The sequence below is a fragment of the Xenopus tropicalis genome, chromosome 5 (genome assembly GCF_000004195.4).
Source record: "Xenopus tropicalis strain Nigerian chromosome 5, UCB_Xtro_10.0, whole genome shotgun sequence".
Classification (NCBI taxonomy): Eukaryota; Metazoa; Chordata; class Amphibia; order Anura; family Pipidae; genus Xenopus; species Xenopus tropicalis.
The window spans coordinates 41,427,495-41,445,179 of record NC_030681.2 but is presented as its reverse complement, the minus strand read 5'-3'; the positions used below and the strand labels follow the sequence as shown (position 1 = coordinate 41,445,179).

Sequence of the window (17,685 nt, the reverse complement as noted above, 5' to 3'; positions counted from 1 at the left end):
AATTGCAAGTTGCTGCCCATAAATCCACAGACATACATGGCCCCTAAGACTGAAATGCCACCTGATATTTGCACCTCAGTGAATGCAGTCTAAAGTCTAATCTAAAGTTTTTCCTGACAGTCTTTTTATTCCTCTTCTGTCATAGATTTATCGCTCCAATTTCAGTACAGAAGTTACAGTCTCAAATCTGCTTGCCCTCTTTGATCGCGTTGACCTCTCCCAAGATGGTGGCTGGTATGTAGATTTGTATTTCCTGTTATTAAAAATTTGTGCTGTCTGTATTCTTACATACATATTTACCTGTGCAGGTGCAAAGCTCTTGAAGAAGCCATTCGCCTGATCCAGGAGACCTCCATCAAAGAGAATCCTGAGCTCTGTACTAGAGTTATCATGACCATAATTCCTCACATGGTTTTGACAAATATTGATCCTAACTCTTCTGAAAGAAAAATGTCAGTTTTTCTAGCAAAGAGCAATATCTGTAACCTACACCCACTGCTGAAGGACTGGCCAGAAGGTAATGGTACTATGCTATAAGTCTGTGGCATCCCTTACATTCAGGGAGTGATTGCACTGGTGGAATGCATTAAAGCTGGACTTTACTCAAATCAAATGTATCTTTAATTATTTTGGATAATTAATCATTATTGAAATAGGAAGAAAAAAAATATTGTGCTGCTTCTCCTGCCTGTTCCTAATAATCTATTTACATACTATCAGTGTTCCCACAATATTGTGAATTGTTCTGTAGCCAAGCTTTCTGCTTAACGAAATGAATGCAGTCTGTTTTTTTTTCTACCCCATAACTTTAAGAATACATTTTGATATAATTCCCTCTAATCAGCTAGCTGACAATGATATCAGATTTTGCTGTGAGGATTACGGCTCAGCTTTATAGGCCATTATTTTTTGTAGTGGACAGGTGAGCAATATAAAGAAGCCATTCTCTTGGGCTTCACTTTCTACATAAGAGAAAGAGGTTTTAAGTATTGAGAGCTTCGAGTATTGTTCTATCAGATTACTTTAGATATGTTTCTCTTACTTTGGGCAACTTCAGAAAAATGAAGGTTTTTTGGGAGATTAGTCTCCCGCAGTAGAGCAGATTTATTGCAGGCAACTAATATTCCATAAAATGCTTTCCTACCAGCAATAATGTAAATAGCTTGTGGGAAAACATGCGGCACTTTGTTTTTTATAAATTGCCTTGCGAGGAACCTTTGACTGACTTTCCCACCGGTGGATGATATTACTCATGGGCCTGGTTGTCCATTTGCTCTAGGATTTATATGTTGATGCATTCTGTTTTCAATAACTTTTTTTTTTTTTTCCATGCAGAACTTGACAAAATCTTAAAGGATGCTGAAGCTACACATCTGATTGGCCTGGCAAACAGTAGACTGGCTCAGCTAATTTCAAATAACTTGAATTCTACAGATACCTCAGCGTTACAGCTGGTATGTGGGACTGGGTCATTTTGTCATACTACTGGTTTCCTGGGCTGACCGTTTTATACCATATCTTGGCCTCTGTTTTTAAACAAGAACAGTCATTATTTCATCATTTACTGGGCAGTTCTCTGAAACAAATAAAGGCTTTTATGTGCATATGTTCTATGTATTCCACAAATAACCTGTGAAAATAATATATATTTGAGTATATTTGAGTAATACATTAAAATATATTCTCCAGTGGTACATTTTATTTGTAGATTTGCCATATTAATACTTGTGTCTTAAGTTCTGCATAACAGGAAGCTTCTTATCCAGAACTATGATCATTATGGCAGTACAGGTAGTATAGCCAGATACAACAACCCTACTAAATATTATTTAGGCATATGTCAAAATAAAACAAATAGTTCAGGGTTACTTTTTTACACAGTTATAAAATGTATTTATTTTGTTTTGAAGGTGGAGGATGTGGTGCAGGTGGTTGAAAGGGAGCCTGTTACTGTGAGACAGAAAGTGGCCTCACTTGTGCTCAGTCATGCCCTGGTACTTGGATGTAATGGATTTCAAGATGTGGAGCTACAGCCACAATTAAAAGTGTTTCACCTTCTTGAGAAGAGACTGAGAAGAATGGATACTTTAGCAGAGGCAAGAGCGAATCTTTTATTTTCCTTAGCACTTGATTTTTAGCACTTTGATATTAAGGATAGGTGTACCAAGATGTGCAGGGTTTCAAAGTATTAGTGAGTATGTGGTGTGGAAAGCTTTAAGTATAATACATATATATGATTGCAAAATATACACATAACCATTTTTTACCCTGCTTTCAAACACCATCTTATATTTACTCATATGTAGGTAAGCATGCAAGCATTTCCATTAATTTTTTAGTTTGAATTAGAAACCTTTACATCTACAGAGTTAGCCAGGCTCGCTTTCACAGTCAAGCGCTGCATACACTGGTTATATTCCTTGCAGCTTCTTAGTGACCAAAATGGCCAACAACTAGGCCCAAGTGCCTTCAGTACTTCCTTATCAAAATCAAAATAAGAAGTAATTGAGATTACCAACCACCTATCATAATTCTTTATTAGTTGTTTTGATCACTGCTACAAGTAGCCACATGTGACTTTTTTGTGGATTGGTCTCATTTTGTTCATATCTGCTGACATAGGATATCCCAGAGAAGTGGCATCTTGACAGCATAAATCAGAGCCAGCTGCTTGTACAACTGCTGTCTGACTATGTCGATGAGCTAAATCACGGGCGCACAGCATGCACTGAAGAAAATATTTTACTGATGCTGCTGTTAAAGAACTTAATATGCAATCTTGGTTGTCCTGAATCATTCCCTAAAGGTAAGGATGAAAATTCCTGTTTTCTCTAATTTTGAATATACAGATATATGTTGTGGGTGCCAGATTTCCTAGAGATTGTTCTGTTTCTTTCATTTTGTTATAAACATGTATCCTAAGAGATCTTTCAATGTGATCTGCCACTTTAACTGTAACTGCAGGAGCAGCTGCAATAAGCAATGGAAGGAGTGAGTTGCTCAGCTTTCTCTGTGAGATGAGACTTTCTCAAAGGTTTGCCTGGCAGTAAGTGATTATTCTCAGAATGAGTCAAATAAATAGGACTTTTAATAAAAACATTCAAACAGAAGAAACCGTATACGGCCGCTCCAGACTTACCCACAGGAGTTCCCTATTGTCGCTTTCACCACCGCTTTCTGAGCCACAGGGTTCTGGTGCACATCAGCCGGCTGTCTGCCTTCGTACAATATTTTCAAACAAAGATGAATGGCACTCTAAAACACTCTGCCTTTAAGAAAGGGGAATGTGCTGTGTCCATTCAACTTAAGAGAAACATATTGGATTCTAACTTTGGACGCTAGAGCCAAGGGTTTAAATATGAGATATGATATGGCTCTTCTATTTTTAATTTTAGGTTTTGCTATATTGATTTGAAAATATTAAGTATGGTAAATAAAAAGTGTATGCATTGGTTTTAAATATGGGATCCAGCAGGGGGCAGTGTGGCTCAGTGTATAAATCTTGCTGATTATCTTTGATCGTACCTATGACTAAGGGCGCAGCTTGAAACGAGTCAGGTCAATGGCTTCCTATAGCGGGCTTTGTTTTTGTGTAAATAAAAGATGTCCTATTTTTTGTAATGTATAAAGGTTTCTGGTGCTTTCTGTACACTTGCATGTTTATTGAATACATTTATTTGACTTAATTCATATCATGTATAAATGATATAAAATTTAAATCTACTTCAGTTTCAGTTTCAGTGTTTTAATAGACACTGAATGTCGGCAAAAGAAATATAAAAAAATCTGGTTGCCTCAAACATCTTTCCTGTACTAATAGTGTTATTACTGAGGAGTCTGTATTGTACTGTGCCTGCTTTCTATACTTAACAGTTTCTTTGGTTTTAGTGCTGTGACAGACAGGGAGATTAGTTGCCGGGCGAAATGCCCTGAAATGCCATCCCACCAGCTAGAATGTAAATCGCCGGTGGGATGGCATACGTGGCGCCAAAATCGCTGAAGTTTCCTCTCAAGGCAACTTTGGCTATTTCAGCAAATTGTGGCGCCACGTATGCCATCCCACCGGCGATTTACATTCTAGCCGGTGGGATGGCATTTCGGGGAGATTAGTTGCCCGAGACAAGGGAACGTAAATTTTAATTTTTAAAAGGAAAGTAGTTTTTAATTAAAAAAAACTATTAAAAAAGAATAAGACCAACTGAAAAGTTGCTTAGATTTGGCTGTTCTATAACATACTAAAAATTAACATAATGACAAAAAAATGCAATGCCTTGAAAGTAATAAAGGTGCCTTTAATGCTTTTTTTCATTGTCTTTCTGAAAGGTAACATATGGTGGAATCCTGAGACTATGAACAGTATAAGCAGGAATTACTTGCGGCTTCTCATTGGTCTCTTTGATGTGATAATCTGGGGTGCAAGTGAAGGAGTGTGTACCAACTTCAGACTTTTAATGGGTTACTTATTCAAGGTTAGTTTTATGGATTTAATGCTTTTACATAACCTTTCCTATTATTAAATGTTTGAGAAATATCAGGGATGCACTGAATACCAAATTCTTCACAAAATTACATTTGCAAATTAGCCAAATCACACAAAAAATCATGAAATCATTTGGTTTGGGCAGGCACTTGGATGTGGCCTGAACCAGGTCTGGGATTCTGGCAATAAATATGCTGCTAAAATCTTGTTCAGTAAAGAATTGCCCATTTGCTGACTGAGCCAACAGGGCTTCATGGCTGAAATCTAGAGAACAGTAAATCGATCCAGTGCATACCAGGCTTAACCAAATCTAGGTTCCGTTTTAGTCAGTCTTAAAGTCTATTCAGGACATCATTTTGGTAACAACTGTACCAGAATAAACCCCCTGAACACACCCATTATGGAGAAAAGCAACATCCATATGAATAGGCTGTCTATATTTGTTACTTGAGTTACAATATAAAGATACCTAGGAAAGAAAGAGTAATAGCTGTGCCACGATTCTGAAAAATCATATGGCCCCACGCTCTTGCAGAGGCCACCCATTATTTAATTCTACGATTGTGGCGCCCGCTTTTAGTTAGACAATCAGACTGGGTCTTGCTGGGAATTTTTTAGGAGAAACTTTTTTAGGGAAAGAAACTGAGAAAAGAAGAAAGAAAAAAATATGGACAAGAGAGGGAAAATAGGTATCTATTGGTACATTGAATTCACTGCATCTCTGCTGGAGTTCCTCTCAGGTGCTGGGATGTTGGTTACTCTGTGTTCCACGTCCCACTGCTGTAGGGACAGCGATCAGGAAGGTTATTACTTTTATACTCGTAAGAAGTAATATCTTCCTGTAAGTAGAAGCACAGGAGGAGGGCTCTGAACACAAGTGGACTTTAGGTATAAGCACAGAGCACTTGTACCGGCTTGTGAATTTAACACAAATTATTGGCACTTGCACTTCATTTAGATAATTTATTTCACTACTAAATGCATAATGTACTTCTATTTTTGATGATATGATTTGATTTCAATGTACTTTACTACATTATAGATCCCTATTTTCCCCCTTCTCCATTTTTTTCTTCTCTTCTCTCTATTTTTTCTTTCCCTTTCTTCCTATTTTTTTTATTTATATTTCTTATAAAAAAATACCTGGCAAGACCCGGTCTGATTGTCTAACCAAAAGGGGGCGCTCCAGTCCTACAAAGCATCTAACAATTCAATCAGTCTGGAGTGGGTATTCATCATACAAGCACATATTCGGTTTGTCTGATATAATTTTACAAGAATATTGAGGCTAAATAGAATAGAAATACTAAAATAGATAGTGACCTTTTCAATGTTTGGATTGCATGTTCCTTAGCAGGCAGTGGCTGCCTCTCTGCTGCAGGACGAATGAGGCAGATAGCTTTGCACTTTATACTTTTCAGTGAATGTAACATTCTTTTTGTTTTTTTAAGGAACATTTAAAAAGTGATGAGGATCTTTTCAACTTCCTCTCCATCTTGTGGACCTATAGCTGTAATCTTTCTGATCCTTTGGGCTGCTCCGTAAATGCGGTGCTGCACACTCGGGCACTTTACATAGGCAATACATTACTTGCCTCCCAGCCAACTGTGAAGAAAACGCAACTGCTTTCAGTCTCCTCACCAGGTACTATTCATGGCTCTTAGCCATCTAATTTATGCTGCTAGCCAATGATATGTGACAGCCATAGCTCTGCAGGCTGCCATTCTATAATCAATTATGGCAGGTAAAGGAAGGCATTAAAGGTTTAAGTTACCCTGTGGGTCATATAAAGATTTCATTTGTGACAACTCGCCTCCAGCTCCTCAGCACTCTTTTTAAAAAGCACTTCTTAACCCCTTAGCCGTCAGTAATGTAGCTACATCCTTGTAATGGGGTTACACACAGAAAGTCATACACAGTGCAGTTGCATAGCTGCAGACTGGAGCTTTCTCCTCATGGATTGGCTGCTAAACATGATTTAGGGTAGGAATACAGGCAAGCCCTAACCTGAAGCTGTTTTTCAAACTATGGCACCCACACTACTTAGAGTGTTTAAAGGAGTCACACATATATATAAAATTATGGAATTACATGTATTATTTGGACCACCAGTGCATCAATGAGTCTTTCAGAGCCCTGACAAATATACACTGGTGTCCCGCAAGTTTATCTTGTCACAGCCTGGCTTAGCTCTTCGCCCAGTGATTAAAAAGATCTAATGTGACCACATTTCTTTACTTTCCAGTTCTGGTGTCTTTGCTGATCAACCTGACAAGTCCTATAAGGGAAGTGCGCCGAGCGGCAATTAGTTGCCTACAGACACTCAGCTTAGGGATGGATTCTCCATTGTTGCCAGTTGTACAGTGTCTGGTAGGGAGAACTGAAGAGATAGTGGCAGACTCTGCTTATGTATTTCAGGTAAACCAAAAAGTGAGCTTTTATCTTTCCTTTTTTTTGGGCAGGTCAAAGTGAAGGCCATTAGGTGTTTCCTTCTTTACCACTGGGATTTAATTTATTGTGAAGGACACAAAATATAATTAGTATAAGGCTGATGTTATATATAAAGCCCTTGTAGTTTTTCAATTAATAATGTAGTATTAGTTTGCGCTTAACACTGCTAGATGCAAGCTAGGATTTGACCAGCATTATGGACCGATGGCTGGGGTATTTATTGGTCAAACTTAAACAGTAAAGCAGTTTGCGATTAAGTGGCTGCTTGCGCAACTAAAATTTTGCCAATTAAATTTAAAAAAAAGTGTGTACTCTGATTTCTATACAGGGCAGGCATTTTAACGGGTGTTTTCTCTATTGCTTTATCTTCACATGGCTGTCAATTTCTTTTGCAAACAGCCATTAGGGGAATTGTTTGAGGAGCTACAAACGCCAGGCCCAAGCAAAAGTTCAAAGAAAATGTCAAATGCTTTGGAACAGATAATTGGTCTTCTTCAGTCCCCAAGCTGCCCATCCTACATTGGCAAAGCCCTGATGAAAGCTCTACAAGGAGTCAATGGCAAGGTCAGTCAAACTTTATACAGTTCTACACTTTCCAAGAATTAACACAGCTCTTGGCAACTACTCTAGGTATGTCCTGAACTGGCATGTCTATAATTTTATGGTACAAAACGATAGACTTTTTAGTCTTTTGCTGAACAAAACTGTGAGATTGCAGAATGGCAGACAGAAGTTCTGACAACAATTGACCTTATAGATAAAAGGCAGGCAGACAATTATGCAAAGAATGCAATATATGTTGACAAATAACATTAATCCATTCAAGTTAGTAAAACAAGTAAAAATTGTAAGTAGGCAAAGAGATGAGTAGATGGTAGGTTCAATTAGTTTCTTTGTTGAGGAAGATGCATATTGTTACAGAGTGTTAATAGGTAGTAGAGGTGAGGGTACTGCCCACAAGAGCTTATAATCTAAAATCAAATGGGAAAAACACCTGGAGGAGGTGAACTTGGTGGTACAAGTGTGGGAAGTAGCACTGAATAAGTATGTCATGTGCAGAGCAAAGGTTATGTTTGGTGGTTTGCAAGGTGATGGATGGATGGAAAATATTTGGATGGAACATATTTTATAGAGTTGTCTTGGGTCGAAGAAATAGTCGTATTGGCAAAAAAAAAAATGATACCTTGGTGGCTGTTCTAGAAAGAACAAGAATAGCATTGGAATTGCATGGAATGCTAAAATATTTCTGCTTATGTTTTCAGACCCTTTTAACTCTAGTACTACCTGTAATGGAGCGGTTGCTTGAGAAACTCACATCTGCATCTAGTGAATTGCTGGAGGATGAAGCTCTTCTACTCCATCTCCTTCTTGGAAAGTTCAATGAACATTCGGCGAGCCTCTTGCCCCAAAACTCTCAAAGCCTGGACATATTCCTAAAAGCTTTAAACAACAACCAAATTGTTTATGTGGGCATTCCCTCTACTCAGATCACTGCACTTGGGCAGGTAAGTACACGGTTCTGTTACTGGGGAAAAAACTACATATCATGTTACTCTTGACATGGGATTAGCAAAGATCCTGCCATTTTTCCTTTACTGATTCAATCCACAACTTCAATTTTCTTTTGGACAATGATACATTCTCACCGAGTTCTCAATATAAGCAATAAAAAACTGGTCTCCCAGTTAGTGTCACATATTAAGTAAGTTTCAGTTACATATTAGGGACACCTGAGAGGCAAGCAGTTTAATCACAAATACATGTATGCTCACACACAGCTAAGGGATAATTAACTCTACTTTCCTTAAGCAAATTAATGCTTTGCCTGTCTTGCCTTAGCACTGAAAACTGTTTTCTACAATTCTATTGCGATTACTGGCTATTGAGCCAGCTTTTTTTTTCTTGGAAATAGAAGTACATTTTCTGACATTTCAAAACGGATTAAAATATTTTTCTGAGTATATTTACTTTTGATATCCTAGATTACGAAGACATTCTTTGCTGCAATAGAAGATGGCAATGTTCAACAGAAGCTGCTGGCTGCTCTCTTTGACCTGCTGCTTAACTGCAAAGATGCTGCTTGTTCTCAGGCTGTTAGCAGTGCATTTAAGTCGGTAAGATACTATTAAATCCTAGGGAAAGCTTCTCGCTTGGGGTTGTGCTGCTGTACTCTTTTTCTATTGACCTGTGCATGGTTTATTTTGTTCTAAATGATTAATATGCCAAGATATTACCATTTGTTGCTACCTGGGGTTCTTTTTGGAGGTTAACCAGGCATTATATGAAATACAGTTATGTTGTTTTTATTGTGCTGCCAGTTTCCTGTACATTTAAATTTGTAAGTGGAATTCTTGTATGCCATTTTTGCCTTTTGCGAGATTTTTTGAATCTCATTCACTGCCAAAGCAGATATGGTATGATTTTATAGCATACAGCATTGCTGCCTAAATATGGCCATACAGATACCGATAACATCGGATGAAATCTAGCTTAGTCCAAATTTCTGACCATCTGTGGGCTCTGAATTATCGTGCCGATAATTTTCGTACCATGACGATCGGTCGTTTAGTCAATTGGACAGGTTTGCAAATTTTGATTGGATAATGATAAAACCCTACGAGTGTATTGTGCGATATCCTTGGGGCACCTACAATGCATTTCCATTCTGCAAGGAGTGTGTGTGTTCTCCACAGTTTACATGGGTTTACTCAGGGCATACAGACTTCCTCTCACACTCCAAAAACACACAGGCAGGTTAATTGGCTCCTGATAACAGTGCACATAGTGTGTGCGAATGTGATAGGGACCTTAGATTGTAAGCTCTGCTGGGGCAGGGACTGATGTTGCATAATCTCTTTAAAGCACAGCAGAATATTTCAGGGCTCTATAAATACCAGATAATAACTTATTCCTTAAGGGCAAGGTCACAAGGGGCTGACAATCTACCCATACGTTCAAAAATTCTTTTAGTTGTACCTGCACCCGGAAGCATTGAATGCGCCAAGGTGCAAGCATTCGCAGCTAAGTCTCACATTTGTTGGTGAATATCGGCTGTGTGTGCCTGCACCCAAACAGTGCGCCCCCCCATTTGAAAGCTGGAAAGAGACTGAAGAAGGCAAAAACCAGTGTAAAAATTGCTTAGAATTGCCTATTCCACAATATACTAAAAGTTAACTTAAAGATGAACCACCCCTTTGTTGGAATTGTTGCGAGCAGGACCTTTTAACCCTTTATTATTGGGTTTATCTTGTTTGTTCAGTTATTATAAGGTAATGTTATAAATGAAGTTAAAGTGTTGCATAACTTGCTGGTGCTGTATGAATAGTTGATAATGAGCATCAGTGCCTTCAGCCGTAAGTTGAATCTGTGTGACCGTGCGTTTCACCACGGTTTGTTTTTCAGTAATCTGGCATTAAAGGGGTTATTTGCCGTTAAATCAACTTTTAGTATGACATACAGTAGATATTGATATTCAGAGACAGTTTGCAACTGGTTTTTATTTTTTTATTTTTTGTGGATTTTTAGTTATTTACCTTTTTGTTTAGCAGCTCTCCAGATTGGAATTTCAGCAGCTATATGTTGCTAGGGTCTTGTTTACCTTAGCAACCAGGCAGTGGTTTGAAAGTTAGAATGGAATATGAATATGAGAAGGACCAAATGAAAAGATAAGGAATAAAAAGTAACATTTTTATCTCCACAGAGCAATAGTTTTTTGGCTGGGAGAAAAGAAAGGCAAATAATTAAAAATAAAATGTAAAAAAATAAATAATGAAAACTAAGTTGCAAGGAATAGGGCTTTAAAGGTGACCCACCCTTGTTTAACATAAATAAATTTGCAAATAAACAGAATTACATTATCACAGAACATGTACCATGTCTTAAGGTGGCCACACACGTGGCGATGGTCGCACGAAAGATCGTTCCAATTGGCCACTTAACGTTCAGGGCTGAAACGGTAGATATGGAGGTAGAAACAATAGGATTTCTACCTCCTTCTGCCGATTCAGCTCTGAAGGCAGATTTTGCTCAGGCGCCTTCTATGGCGCCCAATAAAAGTCTTTTAACCCACCCGATCGGCAAGTCGACCGATATCAGCAGCCTCGCTGACTTGCCATACACACACCGAATATCGTATGAAACGAGGTTTCGTACGATATTATCTGTGTGTGTATGGCCAGCTTTACCTTGGCAAAACATGATTGATTCCTTCTGTAGAGTAAATACATAAGTGTATAAGTGTTTAAATTTTATAAAGTAACCTTAGAATAGAGATATCACTCTTCATATATTTTTCTTGAACATTTGACAGATTTCTGTCCATGCTGGGCATATTAGTGCAGAACTGGAACCACCGTGTAAAGACAAAAGTGTTTCTACTGTTCGACAAACCAGGAGGCAGAAGATGATGCAGCAACAACAACAACAAAGGTACTAGTATTTCATTTGAGCTCTTGGAGATATATGGCCAAAGAGTATTTATTTTCCCCTTCTGTCTGAAGTTGTTAAAAAGCACCTCTCTGACCCCAACACCCCCACACTTCTAATCAAATGAATGAGTCTTATTTCAAATGTTGACTAATTAGGACTTATTCTCCTCTACAGGAAATCCCAAGTACCAGAAGCAACATCAGAAGAAGGAAGCGTTAACTGGCCCAGAATAACCCTCATTCTAGAACTTCTTCAGCACAAAAAGAAGCTCAGAGACCCACAACTTTTGGTTCCGTCCCTATTTTACCTGCTGTCTAGGTACTTAGTTGATGCGTTAATAGATTACATTGTGTTGTAGTGTTGCTGGGATTCTGGCTGCATACTTAATGAAGGTTATGTTTCCAAAGGGATCTTTATAGGGGGAAGTTAACTCTGGTGCCAGAGACACACATTAATGATTAAGAAAATAAATAGTTAGAAGCCCAATGCCTCTCAAATACACTAATATTAAATATGTATAATTTTATGGCAGACAGAACACTACCAAATTTTTAAAGCATTACTCCAGAAATTAACAAAAATTCCACTAACAATATGTTTACTCTAGAAGGTACAGCTCCTGATCAAAGAGTGAATATATCTTTCTTCTCCAAATTATGAAACTAAAACGCTGGGCTAAATTAGAGTGTTTCTGTCAAATTTGTCAAAACCAACTCTGACCTGCACTTATCTCCCAAATGTCTTTAAAGGGATTCTGTCACAGGAAAACATGTTTTTTTTTTTTTTACAAAATTCATCAATAGCACTCTTTCAACAGAAGAGCAAACAGATTTTTTTAATTTTTAGTTTTGAAATTAGACATGGGGCTAGCCATGTTCTTCGTTTCCCAGATGCACTCAGCTTTGTGACCTGTGCTCTGATAAACTTCAGTCACACTTTAGTGCTGAGCCGCAAGTTGGAGTGATATCACCCCCCTCCCTCCTCCAAAGCAATAGCATTATCTGAAAGCAGTTCTAATGTGTAGCACTGAATCTCTCTGATAGCTCAGACTCACAATGCAACAATGCACTGAGACAGCGCCTGCACACCAATATTACAGCTAAAAAATTATTTTTTTGGTTCAAGAATAACATTGTAAATTAACTGATGTGTTTTGAAAAAAAAAAAAACGTTTTCCCATGAAAACCGCATAGGTCATATTAAACTTATTTTAAATTTGGGCTATTGCTTTAACAATTATATCTTCATCAAAGCAGAGCAAAAAGGAAACTCTTTCTATTTTTGACTTTCTGGCTTTAGGTGCCTTGAACCTTCCACTACTGAACAGACCAGTTTGGAATATACAAAGCAGCTGATCCTTAGTTGTCTGCTCAGTATCTGTCAGAAGATCTCTCTGGAAGATGACAAGCCTCCTAAAGGTACATGTAACACAGACACTGAACTTTTTGACATACAGTTAGGGTTGTACTTTAGCATAATGAAAGGAAAAAGTAACAAGGAAACAAACCAATATCCTTTATAAAGTTCCATTGTATTATGCGATGCTCTATATAACATAATAACATATTGGTGAGGGCAGGCTAGCACTGTAGGGGGCTATTTTTTGTTGAGACTTTTGTTTCCCCCAACCAGAGTGCATGCTCTATTAACCCACATCTTTGGTGGAGAAAGCAGTTTTATGGTGATAGGTGCCCTTTTAATGTGTGTAAAGATTTGATTGTTTTTCTCTGTGGACAAGATGTTAATCATGTGTTTATGAACCTTTAACTACATTTCAGAAGTCCTTGATGAGGAAAAGTTCAACGTGGAACTTATTGTTCAATGTGTGAGAACTTCAGAGATGCCCCAAACTCATCATCATGCCCTGCTCCTCCTGGGAGCCGCTGCTGGAATCTTCCCAGTAAGTTGGTGTTTCTGTGCAAATATATCTGTTTGCATTGAAATATGATTGTGCAAATATGAAGAATACTTTCTATGAAGTGGGTAAAGCTTTAGTTTCTATTTGGGGAAAAACTTGCTTAAGACCTGGGGTTTAGGGATAAGCAGGTTTTCTGTAATTTGAATCTCCATACCTTAATTCTGCTGAAAATCATTTAAACAATAAATAAACCCATAGGATAGTTTTGCACCAATATGGGTTCATTAAGCTTAGTTACCATCAAGAACAAGCTACTGTTTTATTACTACAGAGAAAAATGAAATCATTTTTTAAAATCAGAATTAGAATGGAGTCTATGGGGGATGGCATTCTGTATATCTGGATTCCAGATAAGAGATCCCATACCTGTGCAACAAAAACTTTTTGGTGATTATTTTTTATTTATTTTTATAATTTCTTTGAAGGATAAAGTTCTACACAACATCATGCCTATTTTTACATTCATGGGAGCCAGTGTGATGCGGCTGGATGATAACTACAGTTTCGAGGTTATAAGCAAAACTGTTCAGACCGTTATCCCTGCGCTCATTCAGGTAAGTGCCTAACAGAAACCTTCTAAGCTCTTATCTTCTGTATTAGAAATTCAAGGTAGAACAACTTGAGTAATTTGCTGTCTCAATTCCTGCATAGCATTGTCCTGCATAAATGTCAGTATTTTTCTTCTTGTTCTTATCTCTTATTTACTGTCCCGGGCACTAAATTGCTTCATTGGGGGCCTTTTTTTTTGTCAGCAGACAGAAAGATATGTTTGTCAGTTGAAAATCATGCACAAAGAAAATTTCGCCAAATCCATTAATTTTAGATATGATTTGAGCTGGTCATTATAGTTAAGTCTCAGTCTTGCAGAATATCTTTGAGTTAAGATCAGTTCAGAGGGCAGGGGTGCACGGGGAGATTAGTCGACTAATCTCCCCGCTATGTGGGGGAGGGGGTAAATCGGTGGGATGGCATACGTGTTGCTGCAATGTCCAGCAGTCGCCTGAAGTTTCCTCTGAAGACAGCTGGTGGGATGGCATTGCGAGGAGATTAGTCGCCCGCAACAACAGAGATTTGTCATGGCGCAACTAATCTCCCCGTGTACCCCTGCCCTTAACCTGATTCCTGGAATCGGTCCTTAATGTGTAAATACTGCATTTGTGACTATGCTTTTAATTAAAATATGGAAATTGTGCTCTTTTTTTTATAAATAACATAGAATTGCCCTGTAGCTGCAGATGCTTTGCAGTGTTTTTACTTCATTATCTTGCCTCTGACACAGGCTGGTGATGATGAATCTGAAGAGACAAAGGATGACTTGGAAGAAGTGGTCGGAAACATTATCCATGTGTTTGTAGATGCTTTGCCTCATGTGCCAGAACACCGCCGCCTGCCCATTTTGTCACAGCTCATACAAACTGTAGGGCCACAGCGATTCCTTTGGGTGCTTTTAGTTCTCCTCTTCCAGCAACATGTGACCAAAACTATCAACATGGCCGTCAATGGAGAAAAGGTCAGAGCAACATTAAGTTTGACTGGGCAGCAGGGATAATACAACAGTTTATCAAAGAGAGATTAAATGGAACCCAACTCCAACTGTATACTTGTATAGCTTGTCCAATAAATAACTAATTGGCAGATGAGTCTCTGTGAACTGTGGCATCCTGGGGCCCTGTCTGCTGCATTACCCACTGCATAAATGTAGTTTACTCTCCTGTAAAGGTGATGTCATGTCTGTGTTGCAGGTTGATCTCCTTGCCTTTTCTGTAATCATAGTGTATTTTTATGGTCAGTGTGTGCTAAAATGCTTTTTTGTTAAACAGGATGCTGTGTTGGAGAGGGACACGGAACTCTGGGTTTCTGTTTGCTGTGAATTCGGCGTTCATGAGCAAATTGAGAGCTTGATTAAGCTGCTTCAGTTTCTTTCCAAACTCCCTGAAAATAAAGATGAAGGTAATGAATGAGCTAGATATACCTCAGGAGAAAAGCTTTGTGGAATAAATACACAATATTTCAGTGTGCTGTGTTAATATATTGAATAATGGAGATGTTGTGCTTTTTCTTCATGCAGATGATAAAGAGGAAAAGAAGAGCAGAACCCGGAAGCAGAAATCTCAGGAAGTTGGAAGCCATCTGTTTAGTGTGGATACTCATTCTGCCAAGGAGCTGCGTCACTTTAAGTTCTTGTCTGTATCGTTTATTGCTCAGCTTCTGGCTTCCAACAGTTTTGTCGGCAAGGTAAACAATGGTCTGAAGATTAAACACACTTGCAAATGAACTTTCATTACCTTAGTTGCTGGACCTATTCTTAGCAACTTTTGCCCAACATTATGGCACCCCATTCCAGAGATTATCCCTTTCCTTCTCCCTTTTGGTGAACAACCCATTTTAGTTAAAGAACTAAGCATTCACATTAAAATTATAGTATAAGCAAGCCCTTCTCTCTATAAACCATAAGTGTTCTAACCCAGATAAATATGTTTGGGTAAGCTGATACAGACTAACAATTTAGGTGCAGTTGGTGCAAATTAACTTGTTAATTACTTTTTGACAGTGTGTTTTATTTGAATCATATCCAAGCATGTTGTTATAATTATCATTAATACCAGTATACCATTTTGTGCGGACATCTGTTTAAAGAAAGTTTATCAGTCCTTGGCCCAGTGGAGCTTACAGTCTACCATACACACATACTAGGGGATGATTTTATTCATGAGATAACTGCCACAAGCAGTATTTAATTGTCCCTTCGTGCATTGCTTATTGTCCACTTTTCACAATGTCTTGCATACTTCTTTACAGTGTAACTTGCTGGCACCTTATAAATAAATGATGGTGATGATGCCATGATGGCAGCGAGTCTCATTTACTAAAACTGGGCCTCAGTACAGTATCCCATAGTGACCAGTCATTCACTTTTAGCATGCTACTTGTAGCAGACTGATTTAAGGTTTATTGCTGAGCACTATGTGTAACTGCACTAGGCAGCCATGATTAGGCCAGACTTAAACACTCCCATGGCAGTTTACACTTAATAGACAGAATATAAAAATGACCTCTGGTATGTTAGTTAGTTAGTTAAACAATTTTTGACAGTGTCTGGCTCTCCTTAACTGATGGGTAACATGGGATTAATCTTGTCATTGAATTTTGTTGTTTTGCTTATAAACAGCATTTCTTGTTCATATGTATTGATTTTTTTTCTTACTTTTGTTTTACTAACCAGGTTGTTGACTGTCAAGCTGCAGAACAATTAGAAGTATCAGAACAAAGGTAGATTTTGTGTGATTTTCCTTTTCGTCCCTTGTGTTCTCTATTAAATACTGCCTACAGTCTAGATAAATGCTAAGTACCTGGTTCCAGCAGTTTATTTGGAGATTATAAAGATGGCAGCTCTTGCTCTGCCATGGTCACATGGCTGGGAGATTGACCCCAAATCTTGGCTTCACTGGAATTTAAAGGCCCCTCAGAGCTGCATGTAGATACAGTATGTAGTTTGTCTCTTCATTTCTCCTACAGAATCAACTTGTTCTTATGCATTAGCTGCTCTGTAGAATTATTTTCAAGTATTTACAGTTAACATTCCTTTTTATCCAAGTTTCCTGTTCCATGGAGTTCCATGATAGATTCTGTTGCTAACTCCATAGCATTTTACATCCATTTTGTCGTATTTTATTGTGAGTTTAAGGAAGATTAACCCATCTAATTCCCAGCATTTCCAGCTTACATTTTCTGTCTCTGAACCCCAAATTAAATTTAGACAGAAGTCTTCTAAAGTGAATTCTTATACTGTACAAATAACCTACAAATGCTAACCAAATCTTGCTTTAATATAATAGGCATGCATGGAAAGAAAAACTCATGAGTTCACTAAGGGTTATTATACATAAATTATTACATTTACCAGTCCTAATTGTGCAATATCCTATGTGAATTAACAACCAGGTTACTGGAAGAGGTCCTCTGCTATATCAATCTAATAGCCGCCTCAGTGGAAAACAACGCGGACAAACCCACTGCAAGATTCTGGCGAGCACTTCTTAATAAATCTTATGAGATGCTGGACAAGGTTAGTGTATCATTGATTTATCTGTAAAAATGTCTCTACTATATTTTATTTTTGTTATTCTGGTATGTACTTTTACAGTTTGCTCTCTTATTGAAGGTTATGGAATTTTTCTGGGCAAGATAAGTTAGCATCTCTTCGGTAGTGAATCCATCTGTTCTTCCAGTGGACAAAATACTCTTCATTGCCCATAAACAGCTGATCTTCAGTCTGAAAAAATCTTATAGCCCTTGTATTCATTAGCATTGTTTGTGCATCTCTGAGCTTTACCCTTACCCTTACCCTTGTTAAGGCTGACACTTTATAGTGTTGATTAGGGATTACAGCCAGCATTCACTAATGACC

The 17,685-nt window shown here is 38.1% G+C and overlaps 1 non-coding gene across 1 annotated transcript in view; it reads left to right on the top strand.

Annotated features, from left to right (window-relative positions):
• The window catches only part of heatr1, a 51,916-nt gene that overhangs the window by 14,315 nt on the left and 19,916 nt on the right, over window positions 1–17,685 (top strand). Inside the window, exons 14-34 of the transcript XR_001170885.3 lie at window positions 146–234; window positions 309–517; window positions 1,336–1,454; window positions 1,911–2,096; window positions 2,623–2,806; window positions 4,324–4,469; window positions 5,932–6,124; window positions 6,726–6,898; window positions 7,331–7,495; window positions 8,194–8,436; window positions 8,914–9,045; window positions 11,241–11,359; window positions 11,534–11,677; window positions 12,659–12,777; window positions 13,138–13,259; window positions 13,703–13,831; window positions 14,557–14,787; window positions 15,098–15,227; window positions 15,346–15,512; window positions 16,501–16,547; window positions 17,220–17,343. This is a non-coding gene — a transcript (HEAT repeat containing 1). The remainder of the gene's footprint in view (window positions 1–145; window positions 235–308; window positions 518–1,335; window positions 1,455–1,910; window positions 2,097–2,622; window positions 2,807–4,323; window positions 4,470–5,931; window positions 6,125–6,725; window positions 6,899–7,330; window positions 7,496–8,193; window positions 8,437–8,913; window positions 9,046–11,240; window positions 11,360–11,533; window positions 11,678–12,658; window positions 12,778–13,137; window positions 13,260–13,702; window positions 13,832–14,556; window positions 14,788–15,097; window positions 15,228–15,345; window positions 15,513–16,500; window positions 16,548–17,219; window positions 17,344–17,685) is intronic.